The 19904-nt window shown below is 36.6% G+C and overlaps 1 long non-coding RNA gene across 1 annotated transcript; it reads right to left on the bottom strand.

The window, feature by feature from the left end:
• Nucleotides 1-3431: 3431 nt before the first annotated feature.
• On the bottom strand, nt 3432-19055 carry LOC103512624. The gene is made up of 3 exons (XR_541547.2): nt 18958-19055; nt 17564-17621; nt 3432-3451 (listed from the first exon to the last, which is right to left on the bottom strand). It is a non-coding gene; the product is annotated as an uncharacterized LOC103512624 (long non-coding RNA).
• Between the last annotated feature and the right edge of the window lie 849 nt (nt 19056-19904).

Below are 19904 nucleotides of genomic sequence, written 5' to 3'. Positions count from 1 at the left end.
GAAAACAACCTGATCTGTTGACCTCTGCACTCCACTACATAGACAAGATTGGCTGAATCAATTGAATACCTCCATACGACTAGATTGGCTGAATGTGGGCACGGTTGGTCCAGTGGTAACGCGCTTGCTTGCCATGCAGAAGGTCCCGGGTTCGAATCCCACCATCGACAAAAATTTGTACTCGTTTTTCGATTGCAAATATTTCAACGGGTTACTTTCTGGTGTTCTCGTGTTGACCCAGCACCTAAATGGGAAGTAATGTGTCTCTTCTCGCCCATCTGATGAGAGGCATACTACGGGATGGGCAATTGGGCATGCTACGACACAGGCCACATGCGTCTAATGTAGCAGTTGTTTCATTGCTACGAAATAAAAACGGCGGTGGAACACTCATCTTAAAAAAAAAATGTCATTTTCAAAAATGCAGTACTGTTTTTACATTGTTTGCAGTACCGTTTTTTACATTGTTCATACATTGTGTTCTAGTACGTTATAGCCAACCAAAATAGTTGTACGAAGTTTGACAGTAATCTTCGCCAACAATATTTGGCTATGTTCGCTTAGTGTGGGCCCGACAATGTCCGGCATGAGACCAAACAATTAGCATCAAGTGTATGGCCACAAACCTCGTGGGCATCTCAACTTGCTACACTTAACAAGTACCAGAAACCATTCCAAGTACAAAAACCTTACAACCCAAGTACCAGAAACTAGTTTACCTTGCAGGCCCGGGCATTATGACGGTGGCAAATTATATGGGTCAAGATCATATATGCCTGGGAAGTGTGGTAGGTCAGAGTGGGCATAACTCATTGACAGACAGGCCCTCCCTCGTACAAAAAATCAAATGACGAATCATTCAAACACCTTTCACTCTTTGACTAGATAGCTAGATACTTTTTCTGTGCTATACGCTCCTTTTCTTTCTATGCTAAGCAACAAGACACGAGTACGCTTCGAATTCTTGACGTTCACTCGCTTCGGCACGCTTGAAATCGAGTTTTATGCCCCTCACTCACTCTCAGACCGTCTGACAGATAACGGTCTCACAGACCTAAGTATGTCAGACAGTCTGACAGACCACGGTCTCACAGACCTAAGTATGTCAGAGAGTCTGACAGACCACGGTCTCACAGACCTAAGTATGTCAGACAATCTGACAGACCACGGTCTCACAGACCTAAGTATGTCAGACAGTCTGATGCTATACGCTTTTTTTTTTTTTTTAAGAGGTTTGACAGAGGGAACTGTAACTGCTAAGGTCTTATCGTCCCGAAATCGAAGAGAGGAGAAAGACAGGATAGGAGAAAGCCAGCCGTTCCGAGAAGGAACATTATCCCATCAGGATAAAATCCGCGGGAATCGAACCCGCGGCCTAGCGCTTACAAGGCAGACGCACTACCAACTAAGCTAACTAGGCTGGCCACGCTTCTTTACTTTCTATGCTATGCTTAATACGAGTACGCTTCGAATTCTTGACGTTCACTCGCCTCGGCACGCTTGAAATCGAGTTTTATGCCCCTCACTCACTCATGCATTATCTACTAACACATTTGGTGCCAGTCACGACTATTTGACTATTATTGTACCCACCCATTCCTCATAAAATGTCAACCTTTGAATTAGCTACTACACATATGTACCTACGTACAAGTCTACTAATGTCTACACCCGACAGTAAGAAATGTTGACCTCTGTTTCTTTTCTCCAAAAGACCTTCAACTTTGAATAAAGGCATTCCAAATGATACCTAGCGACCTACAAGACATGCTAGAATACATAACTGCTATAGATGCTAGTTATCGATTTTTTAGGTAATAAATAGGTACCTATCACTTACGGTATAGGTACTGGTAATAATAAATAGGTATGGTACTAGGTACCTACATTACATGTGCTGTTAACTCCCAGATAGTTTAATACCTACATAGGTAACCTAAATATAAATAGGTAGTACTGTAGTAGGTAGATATAATGTAAAGAAGATAATGTAAATATCTTGATAAAATGATCTTGATTATTACAAATTACAAATTACAAAAATATGATCATTCCTTATGCATACTATACGTCCCAACCAGCAGTTTTACCTTTAGGTATATGACGAAAAATCACTACTCGTCGTTCGCGGACCATAAGGTTGAGAACCACTGATTTAAGTCGGATTCAAGTAGGATTCATTGAAGTGATGGACATGACCAATGTAAGTAAGAATAAATAGTAAAATAACAAGAATACTTTGAATGAACAACAAGAATAAAATAGAGACCACGAATACTTTGTGACAAAGCTGTAACATCGGATGTGCATGTAAAAGTGTGGTCATAAATGACAATGTCCTTAGCAGACTGTCACTATATCATGGTGAACTTTCAAATGCAAGGTTAACTGCTCTTCACACGTAGGTACCCATTACCCTACAGAACTTATTACGAATTCTCTTGACATTAAGAATACAAATGATTTTCAATATAACGTGCAATCTACCGTTATTGTCAGACAGTCTGACAGACCACGGTCTCACAGACCTAAGTATGTCAGACAGTCTGACAGACCACGGTCTCACAGACCTAAGTATGTCGGACAGTCTGAGCGTGTGTGGCGGAAAAAGCTTGGAACCTATAGGTAGGTCTCTCAGACGCACGAAGGTCTGAGCGCTTGGAAAATACCACGACTGCCTTGTAAGCGCTAGGTCGCGTGTTTGATTCGCGCCCCGGGCGAACTTTATCCAGATAGGGTTCCTTCTCACAATCGTTGGCTTTCGAGAGCCGAACACCAAGGCAATCGACCAACATCTGGGTAATTAAACATTTAAACGTAAATTTAATGTAAAGCGAGTAAAAAATGATATAAATTATTTTATTGGTACCAATCTTATCGCCGCGCCGAATTCGGAGTAAATATACAACGAAATGGTTTACGATTAAGATTTCTCTTGAAATTTCCTAATTCCTAGATTTCCTAGTCAAAGACCCGTGCCGATTTATCGGGCAACTATCAAAGTGAAAGATCATTAAATAGTTAATAGTTAGGACCAATCTGACATCCAGAGTCAGTTTTCACCTGGCAACGGTTGAGCATTGACTGACATATCGCAGAGGTCCAAAAAAACTGATCGCGGATTTCATCTCTGCTTGTAAAAATCTTCGCTGCTTCTACAAATCGGAAAGATTTAACTTTCCTATTTCTCCCGCGTTCAGTTTCCGAAGGTTTTTTTTGTCTTCATTGCCATGAAGCTTCTCCTACTGATTTGTTTTGTATGTTCTATTTGGATAGACCGGATCAGAGGACAAGGGTCTCGGCAAAATCTTCGCTGCTTCTACAAATCGGAAAGATTTAACTTTCCTATTTCTCCCGCGTTCAGTTTCCGAAGGTCCTTGGGACCGGCAGTAAGGACATTGTTCTTGTCATCTATGGGATTGCCGGTGGCAGTGGTCAACGTATCCGGATTCTGAAACGACAACAGCGAAGTTATAGAAGGTAAAAGAAGAAAAAAAACCTCATTCTGTTTGACCCTTTGTCTACCAAATTTCCATTACCTCTGTACTTACTAGGTACTTACTCCTGTATTTACCTACGTTCCGTGTCCCTGAGATAGGAATAGTCTCACGGCGCGGCGGTGGTGAAAGTTTAAATAAATTCAACATAAAATTTCCCTCGTGAAAGAGTTTTTTTTCTCAAGTTGAAAACCAGAGTGCTCAAAGGTTAGCTATCAGCGGATTTTTCTCGAACGATTTCGAGTCATCCCGAGAGCAAAATTACTTAGGATCAAACAATAGAGTAGTCCTGAGAAAATGTTGTTGGCTATGATGTTGGGGGAATTAAAAAAAAAAAATAATAATAATAATGTGAATATTGTGAATAATAAAATAAAGAACAAGTAGGTACAGATTGGTATTCAGTGACAAAGTTGTAACATCGGATGTGCATGTAAAAATGTGGTCATAAATGACAATGTCCTTAAGCAGACTGTCGCTATCATGGTGAACTTTCAAATGCAAGGTTAACTGCTCTTCACACGTACCTACCCATTACCCTACAGAACTCATTAGGAATTCTCTTGACAATAGGAATATAAATGATTTTCAATATAACGTGATGCCATCTGCCGTTATATGCCAACAAATTCAATAGTGGATTTCACCAATGATTTAATGAGAGATTTCACTAGTGGGAGAATTTTTGAGAATGAAAAATGGAGTTTTTAATGATCCAACAAGGAAGAGTTTTTTAAAACTCCTTTTTGGATTATTGAAAACACTTTTTTGGAACATTAAAATTCTCTCATTAGTGAAATCTCTCATTAAGTCATTGGTGAAACCCACCACAAGTGTTTGTTGGTGGTTCAGTTAAGTGTAAACCTCACTCAGGGCTCTGAAGGACCCATTAGTCCATCATGTCTATGCATGCCATCTTCGTCAGACGAACCGCGAGAGTAACAAACACATCAATACTTACTTACGTAAGTACTTAAGTAAGTATTGTATTGCTAAGTAAGAAAGTAAGTAACATATCAATGAAAAATCGTCGATTTAAACCTAAAAGGCTAGAAACTAGAAACTGTTTTCGTTCCATCAAAATTTTCCCATTAGTGAAATCTCCATTATAGGAAAAACTTTCTAATCTCTTTCTATCAATCCTTCCTTAAGGGATAAAAACAGATTAAAATGATTAAAGTAATGTAGTGGTCAAGGCGTTCGCCTGGTAAACAGAAAAACGCGGGTTCAATCCCAGCCGAGACATGAGATTTTATCCCCATTTATACGTAATAATAATAGAGCTCTATAGGTTAGGTGGTAGAGAATGCCTCGGATAGTAACTTTGCCTATAATGCCTATGCCTTCTTATTATTAGACAGAGAAATTCCTGGTAAAAAGACCTTTAATTTGATATATAGGTCGACCAGGTTTGGATAAGTCCTTCTATGGGGACAGACAGACCGACCGAGTGATAGACACCGAAGCGAATACAATAGTCCGTCCCTAGTACCTTTTTATTAATATTTTAATAATAAAGGAAGGACGGACTAAAAATCGTCGATTTAAACCTAAAAGGCTAGAAACTCATTTCGTTTAATCAAAATTTTCCCAATAGTGAAATCTCCATTATAGGAAAAACTTTCTAATCTTTCTATCAATCCTTCCTTAAGGGATAAAAACAGATTAAAATGATTAAAGTACGAGGACATTCCGTGACTGGATGTCGACAGCGTTCGTGCAGGTAATTGTAGAGGGAATGTGAGGAGTACTGAGGAGCTGACACACGACAGTCGAAAATTATAGCTGATGTCTCCACAGACCAGGTCAATCAGTACATACCTATACATTTTCGATGTCTTTTTTTACACTCATTGCCCAATATCATCCAATATGTACTTATTGTCAATCAATGGATCTATTCAGCAGGAATTTACTGACACCTGACTATACTCGTAATATATTCATAAAGCTCGCATATTAGTGGTATGTCAGATCTTGTACAATACTAGCTAATCAGCTCAATAGGAACTTGATTCGAGCTTCTACCATGGTAGCTGGTTTATTCTGAGATTTCCAAGTGCTATGGTCTTATCGTCCCGAAAGCGAAAAGAGAACGAAGACAGGGTAGGAAAAAACCAGCCGTTCCGAGAACGAACCTTATCTGTTAAGGAGGGCGGAAGGCGGAAGTCGAACTCGTAATTCAACGCTTACAATTACAACGATAGGATAAAATTCGCCCACCGCGCCGGGCGGGAATCGAACTGGCGACCTAGTGCTTGCAAGGTAGACGTGCTACACTCCAAGCTAACTAGGCTGGCTAGAATAAGTTCTAATGAGTGGGATTATGATTATTCATAATTACCAGATTATCACTCCTAGTTATAGGTACCTAGCTACCTAGTTATAGGTACCTAGCTACCTAGTTATAGGTACCTAGCTACCTAGTTATAGGTAATTAGTTATAGGTACCTAGCTACCTAGTTATAGGCAATTAGTTATAGGTACCTAGTTATAGGTAATTAGTTTATAGGCAGCTAGTTACAGTAATTAACCTTCTTCAAGATGTTAAGGTTCTTAGCTTCAGGCCCTCAGGTTATTTCGACAAATGAGTCCCATATGATTTTTCTCTTAGCCAATAAGCACTTTGAGTGCCATGTCACTCAATTAAGTCAATTTATGACTGACACTACATAGTGCGAAACCACAACCTCTGTTTGGACACTCCAAGTGGAAAGGTGGGTTTACATACTCAAAAAGCCATTTGCACAAACTGGCTTGCGCATGCCGGTTTGTTCGGTTTGCACAAAACTGTGATAGGAACCTAGAAAAAGTTTTATTTGGCTTGTGCAAACTTAAAGCCTGAGTTTACACGCTAAGATTAATTTGAGCAAAGCGGCTTGCACAAGCCAGCCAGTTTGTGCAAATGGCTTGAGCGTGTAAATCTATACCTTTAGGTTGGCCCCAGAAAACATAGAAATTTAGAACGGAAAAATTATTGTGGAAATGACAGGGAATGTAGAAGCAAAAGAAAAATTCCGTTGGTCCTCATTTTTCCTGCTCTATGACTTTGAAACATCAACCAAGTAAGCGCAACTGATCTATTGTAAAAAAATGCTTTATTTTTATTTTTTGTAAATTGGTACAAGGTAGCAATACAAAATAATTAAATTATCGGAATGTCGAGACATTTAGTAGATTCATAATGTTAACTACCTATTAGCTACCTACGTCAACTTGGTGTCAGGGTAGCTATACCTACCTAACTACCTAGCTAGTTCCTATACCTACATATGAGTACATATCTCATGAAAAAATTTAGTAGATTCATAATGTTAACTACCTATTAGCTACCTACGTCAACTTGGTGTCAGGGTAGCTATACCTACCTACCTACCTAGCTAGTTCCTATACCTACATATGAGTACATATCTCATGAAAATTCGACGAATGAATTAATGCTTTTCGTGCCAGCTACCTTATATTATTTCTACTTACCATTTAGTAGATTCATAATGTTAACTACCTATTAGCTACCTACGTCAACTTGGTGTCAGGGTAGCTATACCTACCTACCTACCTAGCTACCTACCTACCTAACTACCTAGCTAGTTCCTATACCTACATATGAGTACATATCTCATGAAAATTCGACGAATGAATTAATGCTTTTGATGCCAGCTACCTTATATTATTTCTACTTATGCATTATCTACTAACACATTTGGTGCCAGTCACGACTATTTGACTATTATTGTACCCACCCATTCCTCATAAAATGTCAACCTTTGCATTAGCTACTACACATATGTACCTACGTACAAGTCTACTAATGTCTACACCCGACAGTAAGGAATGTTGACCTTTGTTTCTTTTCTCCAAAAGACCTTCAACTTTTTTTTTTTTTGAAGATTAGATGCATGATACTAAACATGTTAAATAGTTCCAGGACATTTGCTAATTAGATTTTGCGATCGATTAGGTCTATGGAGATCCCCTATAGCCCTATACGGACCCTTTTATTGACAGTTCCAATTCCACCAGTAGGTAGATATTAGCCGACCGTATTGATTTGTAATTTGTATACCTACCTATACCTAAGTAAATAAATTATCTAAAATCTAAAGGAATAATGTAAATTAATTAATGAACTACATTTTACCTAGGAATCTCAAGAATCTCAAAATTCACCCTTTTTTCAGAAAATAATTTTATCTACTAACACATTTGGTGCCAGTCACGACTATTTGACTATTATTGTACCCACCCATTCCTCATAAAATGTCAACCTTTGCATTAGCAATACACATATGTACCTAACCTACATACCTACGTACAAGTCTACTAATGTCTACACCCGACAGTAAGAAATGTTGACCTTTGTTTCTTTTCTCCAAAAGACCTTTAACTTTGAATAAAGGCATTCCAAATGATACCTAGCGACCTAGATAAAATCCGCCCCGGGCGGTAATCGAACCCGCGGCCTAGCGCTTACAAGGCAGACGCGCTACCAACTAAGCTAACTAGGCTGGCTACCTTCAACTTTGAATAAAGGCATTCCAAATGATACCTAGCGACTAGCGACCTCCAAGACATGCTAGAATAACTGCTATAGATGCTAGTTATCGATCTTTTAGGTAATAAATAGGTACCTATCACTTACGGTATAGGTACTGGTAATACTAGTAAATATAGGTACCTAATACCTATCACCTACTAGTAAATAGGTACATAGATACCTATATTACATCACCTGCTGTTAACACCCAGATACATATGTAGAGATTCCTAGTAGCTTAACCCATCCTTTAGGGCTGTTCGCCCCTACACCTAAGCCTAGGAGTGGGCTTTTTGTGTTTGGAGTTAAGCTGCTATCCCCGGGCCTTGATGGAACCTCGAAGCACCCTCACTGGTATATTTCAACCTCCTCAGTTTCTCTAAAATTCACCTGCAGCAGCTCTAGAAAGTCCGCACAACGCACAATCAGGTTTATTCCAGAGAAAAGCTGTGAGACCATATATTATTCCATTGAGAGGATACCAAGAGGTGCCATCTAGGTCTAATGAGGGATATTCAGGTACATAATTATGTCGTTGTACCCTACTTCCTGGGACGGACTTGACCATAGTTTCATTCAGGTACCCTCAAAAGAGCCAGTGTTATTGTCTGTGGCTTGACAGGGCTGGTTTTGTCTCAGTTTTACGTCCTCCAGCGAGACCAATACATATGTAGCTTCGTACGAGTAGGTATTAGATAACCTAAATAGTACTTTAGTAGATAACGTAAACGTCCTAGACAGCATTTTTTACCTTTAGTCATATGAAAATCACTACTCGTCGTTCGCGGACCAAAAGGTTGAGAACCACTGATTTAAGTCGGATTCAAGTAGGATTCATTGAAGTGATGGACATGGTCATGACTACATGAAACATGACCAATGTAGGCAAGAATAAATAGTAAAATAACAAGAATGCTTTGGAATAAACCACAAGAATAATAATGTGAATAGGTGTATATAACATTTAATTGTGTTGACGCACCATAATAAATTAAAAAAAAAAAAAATAATAATAATAATGTGAATATTGTGAATAATAAAATAAAGAACAAGTACAGATTGGTATTCAGTGACAAAGTTGTAAGTTGTAACATCGGATGTGCATGTAAAAGTGTGGTCATAAATGACAATGTCCTTAGCGGACTGTCACTGTCACTATATCATGGTGAACTTTCAAATGCAAGGCTAACTGCTCTTCACACGTATATGAGTATATAGGTACTTACCTACCTATAGAACTTATTTTCTTGACAATAGGAATATAAATAATTTTCAATATAACGTGCCATCTGCCGTTATTTGCCAACAAATTCAATAGTGGATTTCACCAATGACCTAATGAGAGATTTCACTAGTGGGAGAATTTTTGAGAATGAAAAACGGAGTTTTTAATGATCCAACAAGGAAGAGTTTTTTAAAACTCCTTTTTGGAATTCTCTCATTAGTGAAATCTCTCATTAAGTCATTGGTGAAACCCACCACAAGTGTTTGTTGATGGTTCAGTTAAGTGTAAAACCCACTCAGGGCTCTGAAGGACCCATTAGTCCATCATGTCTATGTATGCCATCTTCGTCAGACGAATCGTTCAGGAGTAACAAACACATCAATGCTTAATACTTACGTAAGTACTTAAGTATAAGTAACTATTGACACATCAATGAACAAGCTGGGTCCGTCCCTCCGGGAATTATTTAGCCCGTAGTATATTCATATACATAAGTGCATCCGTATAGCTACCTAGATATTAACCAAGCTAGTGCAATTCCTGATGCAAGACAAACATCTGATTGCATTCTGCATTCTGGCATGCGGTGATGGTGACTGTGGTACTTACAAAACCAATAAATAATTGGTTCCCATATGAATCACGCCGGAAAATTCCGAAAACCACTTCCTATTAAAATTAAAACATTCCACACAGACCACACAAGTCTAATGTACGAGTAGCAGTTGTTTTATTGCTACAAAATAAAAACGGCGGTGAAACACTCATCTTCCCAGATTTCCCAGCACAACCTGCCTCGATGGGCGTAGTTGGTGTAGTGGTCAAGGCATTCGCCTGGTAAACAGAAAAACGCGGGTTCAATCTCAGCCGAGACATGAGATTTTATCCCCATTTATACGTAGGTATTCGAGCTCTATATAGGTTAGGTGGTAGAGAATGCCTCGGATAGTAACTTTGCCTATAATGCGTATGCCTTGTTATTATTAGACAGAGAAGCGAGTAGCAGTTGTTTTATTGCTACAAAATAAAAACGGCGGTGAAACACTCATCTTCCCAGATTTCCCAGCACAACCTGCCTCGATGGCGTAGTTGGTGTAGTGGTCAAGGCGTTCGCCTGGTAAACAGAAAAACGCGGGTTCAATCCCAGCCGAGACATGAGATTTTATCCCCATTTATACGTATTCGACAATTAGAGAAAATAATAATAGAGCTCTATAGGTTAGGTGGTAGAGAATGCCTCGGATAGTAACTTTGCCTATAATGCCTATGCCTTGTTATTATTATACAATAGAGAAGAGAGACCTATCTTCATGTATTGGTTGGCAATGTTCTTGGTAAATCATAGATGACTTTTTAAGGCATCATATAAAACGCAGGTCAAATAAGGTTTTCATAACTCACTTTTTGCTGGGAATTCCACAAGCTCAAACATCTACTACAAGCTCAAGCAAGTGTGTTATTAATTATTACTTTATTTTTATGCATACTTTGTACATTCTTTGTACATTTCTGTTTAAAAATGTTAGAAGAATTCGAATACCTACCTACCTACCTATTTGTTTTCTATTTCCAAGTGTCTCCACAGACCAGGTCAATCAGTACATACCTATACATTTTCGATGTCTTTTTTTATATATATATTTCATTATTACATATTATTTTTAATTCTATTCCATTAGGTGTATTATACTGATAATTTTATCTTGGAATTCCTGAATAACTTAGATTATGTCTGTTTGGGATGGATTTGGTTCAAATCTTATCCAAAGGCATTGGGTACAAAACTGTATTCCAGTTTTCAAATGCTTTTATTTAATGTTTTTCCTCCATTGTTTTATCTTTCTTTTTGTTTTTCTGTCTCGCATCCGTTCAAGTTGAATAAAGATAATTGTAATCAAACTTAGGTAGGTAGGTATTTGATATTAATTAATATCAAATACCTAAACCTAATACATAATAAATATGTATGATTACCTACTACATATACATATCCACTTGCACTGATTTCTTTTTCCTTGTTTTTATCTGTTTCTTTTGTTTTTGCGTCTTGAGTCTGTAGAATTTGCCTACAGATAGTGATAGTAGCTAGCATCTGAATAAATTATTTATATCTATTTGGTCATCACCTATAGGTATTAGTGTTATCAGTAAACAAATTCAGACACTTGGGCAGCAGCATTGTTTTGATAAACAAGTTGCATAGGAAATTAGTTACATGAGCATTGAGCATATTCATATTATGTAGAGGTATTAGAGGCGAGGTTTAATATAGGATGGTTTAAAAAAAAAATCAGTTTAATTAATGAACGGTTTAAAATCAGTAATGCATGCCAGAAAATGTCGTTGACAGCCTACTTAGCTTGGAAGGTAGAGCGCCTGCCTCGCGGTTAGGTTGTGGGTTCGATTCCCGCCAGGGGAAAACTTTATCCTAAACAGATAAGGTTCGTTCTCGCGGAACGGCTGGCTTTCTCCTATCCTGTCTTCCTTCTCTTCAGTTTCGGAACGATAAGACCTTGTTGTTACAACCTCTTGGAAAAACACCTACAGGTAGAAACACAGAACTATCACGTGAGCTCACGTGACCTGAGGCCAGTGTGACTATATCACGAACGAAATTACGTATAATATTATAGAAAAACTTTGAACGACATCTTTCTGACCCCCCCATAAGTTCACGTGACGTGAGGGCAGTGTGACTATATCACGAACGAAATTACGTACAATATTATAGAAAAACTTTGAACGACATCTTTCTGACCCCCCCCCATAAGTTCACGTGACGTGAGGGCAGTGTGACTATATCACGAACGAAATTACCTACAATATTATAGAAAAACTTTGAACGACATCTTTCTGACCCCCCATAAGTTCACGTGACGTGAGGGGAGTGTGACTATATCACGTGACGTGAGGGCAGTGTGACATACGTTCTCGTTTTCATCGGAACTACCCTGTTACATAACTTGCCTAGCTCAATGCCCAGTGTGTTTACATAATATGACTCGCATCCTCTCTACGACCATCATGTATGACTGACTACATGGGAACTACACGTATGATATGTGACTACCTATATACGTACCTACTATCTACGACATATTTATCTACTATTATAGGCATCCGACGGATATTTATTGTTGTTAAGGTAATTAGGTATCTTCGCTCAATGCGAAATGAGTTCCTACAACTCATATGCACCTTTTTGGACGGACGATGTGAGTTCCATGTTTTGACTCGGCGATATTTTTGCCTTTTAGGAGCTTCAGTTTGTATGTTTTACAATATAACTCTCGAATAGTTTAGTCCGATTTAGAAGAAACTTTGGTAATTGTAATAGAGCAGTTGCAAATGGGTAAAAATTATTAATAAATAGTCGATTCCTATGTAAAAAGTTGTGAAAAATCCAAATATGAGGTCAAAACTCCGAAAAAGTAACTTTAAAAGGTCGAAAATTCAATTTTCAATTCCCGTTTTAATGAAAAAGTTCAAAGAGTTGTGACGTCAGATTTCACGTCAAAATGCGCAGAAACGCTTGCGCACAAACAAACGAAGCGGGAGTCATGAATCATGACGTCATCGCCTACGGGAGCGTATGCCGTGACGTCAAACTTCACGATTTACCGGTATTTTTTTAATCGATTTATCTCGGTATCTATAAATCGTAGAAGAAAAAGAAAAATCCCGTTGGTCCTCATTTTTCCTGCTCTATGACTTTGAAACATCACCCAAGTAAGCGCAACTGATCTATTGTGAAAAATTGCTTTATTTTTATTTTTTGTAAATTGGTACAAGGTAGCAATACAAAATAATTAAATTACACTAGTAGATGCATGATACTAAACATGTTAAATAGTTCCAGGACATTTGCTAATTAGATTTTGCGATCGATTAGGTCTATGGAGATCCCCTATGCCCTATAGGGACCCTTTTATTGACAGTTTCAATTCCACCAGTAGGTAGATATTAGCCGACCGTATTGATTGATATATGTACCTATACCTAAGTAAATAAACTATCTAAAATCTAAAGGAATAATGTAAATTAATTAATTAACTACATTTTACCTAGGAATCTCAAGAATCTCAAAATTCACCCCTGTTTTTTAGAAAATAATAAATAATTAGCTCCAGAATCAGTTGAAATGTTGATCATTAATTTCTACCAATTAGGCATTATCCACCTGCCACCTGTTTTACAATGTGATAAAAATACCTGCAGGTACCTACTTACATATATTTAGGCCTACCAATAATGAAATCATTATTGTAGTAATAATATAGTAAGTACCTATAGATATACCTATATACATAGTTAGATACCAAGACCAATAATGAAATCATTATTGTAGTAATAATATAGTAAGTACCTATAGATATACCTATATACATAGTTAGATACCAAGTTTTTTTTTTATTATTAGCATTATAGGGACTAATGTTTACTATTCATCTAGATGCGGTTTTCAATTCCTATCCAATGATTCACATGATTGCATATTATTATAATTTGTTTTCATAACCCACAGCGCGTGTGTTTTCGTATGGTAAGAAATGCATTTCTAAAAGTTTCCTCCAATTAAACTACAAAATATTGTCACATCATCTTGTTGATTTTAAAACTCACAAGGAAAATCTAGATCCCTATAAAATTGAACAAGGAAGGAGAACTTTAACTGTATTAATTAACATTGTCACAAATGTCGATTGACGATTATTACAAGTAGTTAAGTATTTTGACGTGACTTGGATTTGAACCACCAACCTCCCGGTTTCGGAGTCCACACAGCTAACCACTGTATCATTGAGGTTGATTATGGTTATTTATATCAATTTTTTTCCTCATTTTTCAAGGAAAATTTTTCATTCCACAATAAGAATTTTATTTCTCCGGAGTCCACACAGCTAACCACTGTATCATTGAGGTTGATTATGGTTATTTATATCAATTTTTTTCCTCATTTTTCAAGGAAAATTATTTATCCCACAATAAAAATTTTATTTCACGAGGGAAACCCACACCACAATCAATATTTTCATCATTTCCACAAAGGAAATCTGCGACACAATTTTCATCTCAAATATTTTATTTGTTTTTCACGCAAGAAAAATCTATGCCACAATCCTGTGGCAGTTGGTGTGGTTATATACATAAGTGCATCCGTATAGCTACCTAGATATTAACCAAGCTAGTGCAATTCCTGATGCAAGACAAACATCTGATTGCATTCTGGCATGCGGTGATGGTGACTGTGGTCCTTACATAACCAATAAATGATTGGTTCCCATATGAATCACGCCGGAAAATTCCGAAAACCACTTCCTATTGAAATTAAAACATTCCGGGTAATTGTAGAGGGAATGTGAGGAGTACTGAGGAGCTGACACACGACAGTCGAAAATTATAGCTGATGTCTCCACAGACCAGGTCAAACAGTACATACCTATACATTTTCGATGTCTTTTTTTTATATATATTTCATTATTATTACATAAGTATTATTTTTAATTCTATTCCATTAGGTGTATTATACTGATAATTTTATCTTGGAATTCCTGAATAACTTAGATTATGTCTGTTTGGGATGGATTTGGTTCAAATCTTATCCAAAGGCATTGGGTACAAAACTGTATTCCAGTTTTCAAATGCTTTTATTTCATGTTTTTTCCTCCATTGTTTTATCTTTCTTTTGTTTTTCTGTCTCGCATCCGTTCAAGTTGAATAAAGATAATAGTAATCAAACTTAGGTAGGTAGGTATTTGATATTAATTAATATCAAATACCTACCTAAACCTAATACATAATAAATATGTAAATAGGTAAACTATTTACATATACATATCCACTTGCACTGATTTCTTTTTCCTTGTTTTTATCTGTTTCTTTTGTTTTTGCGTCTTGAGTCTGTAGAATTTGCCTACAGATAGTGATAGTAGCTTATGTCTGTTTGGGATGGATTTGGTTCAAATCTTATCCAAAGGCATTGGGTACAAAACTGTATTCCAGTTTTCAAATGCTTTTATTTAATGTTTTTCCTCCATTGTTTTATCTTTCTTTTTGTTTTTCTGTCTCGCATCCGTTCAAGTTGAATAAAGATAATTGTAATCAAACTTAGGTAGGTAGGTATTTGATATTAATTAATATCAAATACCTAAACCTAATACATAATAAATATGTATGATTACCTACTACATATACATATCCACTTGCACTGATTTCTTTTTCCTTGTTTTTATCTGTTTCTTTTGTTTTTGCGTCTCACTCTCGAGTCTGTAGAATTTGCCAATTTGCCTACAGATAGTGATAGTAGGTAGCATCTGAATAAATTATTTATATCTATTTGGTCATCACCTATAGGTATTAGTGTTATCAGTAAACAAATTCAGACACTTGGGCAGCAGCATTGTTTTGATAAACAAGTTGCATAGGAAATTAGTTACATGAGCATTGAGCATATTCATATTATGTAGAGGCGAGGTTTAATATAGGATGGTTTAAAAAAAAATCAGTTTAATTAATGAACGGTTTAAAATCAGTAATACATGCCACAAAATGTCGTTGACAGCCTACTTAGCTTGGAAGGTAGAGCGCCTGCCTTGCGGTTAGGTTGTGGGTTCGATTCCCGTCAGGGGAAAACTTTATCCTAAACAGATAAGGTTCGTTCTCGCGGAACGGCTGGCTTTCTCCTATCCTGTCTTCCTTCTCTTCAGTTTCGAGACGATAAGACCTTGTTGTTACAACCTCTTGGAAAAACACCTACAGGTAGAAACACACTACTATCACGTGAGCTCACGTGACGTGAGGCCAGTGTGACTATATCACGAACGAAATTACCTACAATAATATAGAAAAACTTTGAACGACATCTTTCTGACTCCCCATAAGTTCACGTGACGTGAGGGCAGTGTGACTATATCACGAACGAAATTACCTACAATATTATAGAAAAACTTTGAACGACATCTTTCTGACTCCCCATAAGTTCACGTGACGTAAGGGCAGTGTGACTATATCACGTGACGTGAGGGCAGTGTGACTATATCACGTGACGTGAGGGCAGTGTGACATACGTTCTCGTTTTCATAGGAACTACCCTGTTACATAAGTGTACATTCTTTGTACACTTCTGTTTAAAAATGCCCAGTGTGTTTACATAATATGACTCGCATCCTCTCTACGACTATCATGTATGACTGATGACTACATGGGAACTACACGTATATGATATGTGACTACCTATACGTACCTACTATCTATTATTATAGGCACTTACTTGTAAATCATAGATGACTTTTTAGGTATCACATAAAACGCAGGTCAAATAAGGTTTTCATAACTCACTTTTTGCTGGGAATTCCACAAGTTCAAACATCTACTACCTACTACTTTAGTTCAAGCAAGTGCGTTATTAACTATTACTTTATTTTTATGCATACTTTGTAGGTACATTCTTTGTACATTTCTGTTTAAAAATGTTAGAAGAATTCGAATACCTACCTACCTACCTATTTGTTTTCTATTTCCAAGGTAGAAAACAAAAATTTGTTGTAATTTTGTTTTCTTAAAATTTTTGTAATTTGTTTTCTATTAATCTTCTCATTAATCATTTATACAAGAATGTTCCCTTAGTTAAAAATCAGAGGTAATAGGTGTTTTCCATGATTTGCTTTTCACTGCTTACCTATTAAAAAAAAAAAAAAAAAAAAAAAACTAGAGAAAGGGGCCCCAGTAAATTAAATTGGCATCCTACAGTGCATTTAACTGGCTGTATGCAAGAAACACTTTGTCAACTTGAATATTCTTGTTCTTTAACTTTCTATTCTTCTTCATAGCTTTTCCTCTTCCAATACTGTCATCACTTGTCATTCCCATTAGTTTGTTCCAATACTGTCATCACTTGTCATTCCCATTAGTTTGTTCCAATAGGTACTGTCATCACTTGTCATTCCCATTAGATCAGGATCAAACTGTCCTAATGAGGATGACTATTTGGTCCTGGCACAAATAAATATTGGATGATTGGATGCCCAATCTATCTTAATCCTATTTGGAGAAGGAAAATACAACTTTCTAAACATAGGGATCTAAAACATACGTTATATGGTCCAAATAAAGGTCCATGCCAAATTTGGTGCTTTCCTGACGAAATGCAGCTTTTTTGACGTTAGGCCACCGACTAAAATAAATATTGAATGATTGGATGCCCAATCTATCTTAATCCTATTTGGAGAAGGAAAATTCAACTTTCTAAACATAGGGATCTAAAACATACGGATTGGAAACAAAGGAACATGCAATTATACTTACTTTTATAGAATTTTTGTAGTTATTGAGCTGTTCTGCAGCAGCATCCCTCGACATTTTTCTGAAACATTTACATCAGACCTGGATTAGGTGATGACATGAATAAAAATACAAGTACCTATATTTTGTTATAGAGAGGAGAAAAAATTATAAAAAAATACGTACTGATTTCTCAGCTTTGAATGTAGCATAAGTATTAGATTTTTGTAGTTATTGAGCTGTTCTGCAGCAGCATCCCTCGACATTTTTCTGAAACATTTACATCAGACCTGGATTAGGTGATGACATTAATAAAAGTACAAGTACCTATATTTTGTTCAAGAGAGGAGAAAAAAAATAAAATACTGATTTCTCAGCTTTGAATGTTGCATAAGTATTATATCATAGGCTGCTGCAGCTAAATTCTGGGTTCTTCAAAAATAGGCACCTAAATTAAACCAATTTTGGCTTGGCAAGTGAAATAATGTTTAAATGGAAAATAGTGAAGGTGTCCAATTGGCCGAGTGCCAGAAGCCATCACTGCTTGCTGGTACTGCAGGTGATCATTATTCAATCAGACTTAAGATAAGAGAACCTCTGGAAGTTGTATGCTTTTGTTATCCATGCAAAATTGTAGTTAGTCCCTCTGGAGTTACTATTTTCTAGCTGGTTGCTTACTGGTTGCTTTATTCTTGATTTTTTTTTTTCTCAACACAACATCAGAAAAGTGGGATGGCTTGGCAAGTGAAATAATGTTTAAATGGAAAATAGTGAAGGTGTCCAATTGGCCGAGTGCCAGAAGCCATCACTGCTTGCTGGTATTGCAGATGATCATTATTCAATCAGACTTAAGATAAGAGACCCTCTGGAACTTGTATGCTTTTGTTATCCATGCAGAATTGTAGTTAGTCCCTCTGGAGTTGCTGTTTTCTAGCTGGTTGTTTACTGGTTGCTTTATTCTTGATTTTTTTTTTCTCAACACAACATCAGAAAAGAGGGGCATTACTTACTGATGAGTCTGTTGACAATACTGTTGTTAGTACGGTACCTACATTTTTGAATCAGGTAGCTATTAGAACAAAAAATAAATAATATGAAAAATGACCTGTTGATAAAAAAAAAACCGACCATAACTGTAGCTAAATAGCTAGAAAGAAATTTATCAAAAACACCAAAACACCTTTTCTGATACAGAAAATAAAACAAGTAAGAAAAAATCACCTTTTTTATTTATGTCAGAAGTCAGAGCTGATATACCATATGAACTGTATGCAATGGAAAATAGACCAATTCCTATTTAATTGACAATTCTCTAGCACTTATCTAGATAGCACTATCTTGAATTAGCTGTTATGTAATCTGATCTACTTTATTTCCAATTACTGATATAGCAATGAATGTGTTATCATCAAACTTACCTTTTCTGATTGCAATAACGTTCAAGTTGTATATGATGAGCACTGAAGAGATCAAACGTTCAGAACGAGAGATAAAGCTAGACTGAATAGTGAATAGGTTGTTAGTACGGTACCTACATTTTTGAATCAGGTAGCTATTAGAACAAAAAATAAATAATATGAAAAATGACCTGTTGATAAAAAAAACAACCATAACTGTAGTTAAATAGTTAGAAAGAAATTTATCAAAAACACCAAAACACCTTTTCTGATACAGAAAATAAAACAAGTAAAAATCACCTTTTTTATTTATGTCAGAAGTCAGAGCTGATATACCGTATGAACTGTATGCAATGGAAAACAGACCAATTCCTATTTAATTGACAATTCTCTAGCACTTATCTAGATAGCACTATCTTGAATTAGCTGTTATGTAATCTGATCTACTTTATTTCCAATTACTGATATAGCAATGAATGTGTTATCATCAAACTTACCTTTTCTGATTGCAATAACGTTCAAGTTCTATATGATGAGCACTGAAGAGATCAAACGTTCAGAACGAGAGATAAAGTTAGACTGAATAGGAAATAGGGTTTTGGATTTGGAATCAGGCAGCTTTGATGAGTTCGAAGTTCAGATAAAAAAAAAAGTTATTCCACCTCAGGCAGAACGCAGAGGAGATTACAAAAATTAAATATTCAAAAATTCGTGCCAAACAAAACGTAAACATTTCCCCTTCTCCTTATCAATTTCCCCTCTTTTTGATAGCTTATGGACGAGTTTTTTTTTATGTGCGTGAAATCAAACTTACCTTTTCTGATTGCAATAACGTTCAAGTTGTATATGATGAGCACTGAAGAGATCAAACGTTCAGAACGAGAGATAAAGTTAGACTGAATAGGGTTTTGGATTTGGAATCAGGCAGCTTTGATGAGTTCGCAGTTCAGATAAAAAAAAAGTTGTTC

This window comes from Diaphorina citri, unplaced genomic scaffold (genome assembly GCF_000475195.1).
Source record: "Diaphorina citri unplaced genomic scaffold, Diaci psyllid genome assembly version 1.1 scaffold866, whole genome shotgun sequence".
In the NCBI taxonomy this organism is placed as follows: Eukaryota; Metazoa; Arthropoda; class Insecta; order Hemiptera; family Psyllidae; genus Diaphorina; species Diaphorina citri.
Note: the sequence above shows the minus strand (reverse complement) of the source record. Positions and strands in the feature narration are given on the sequence as shown.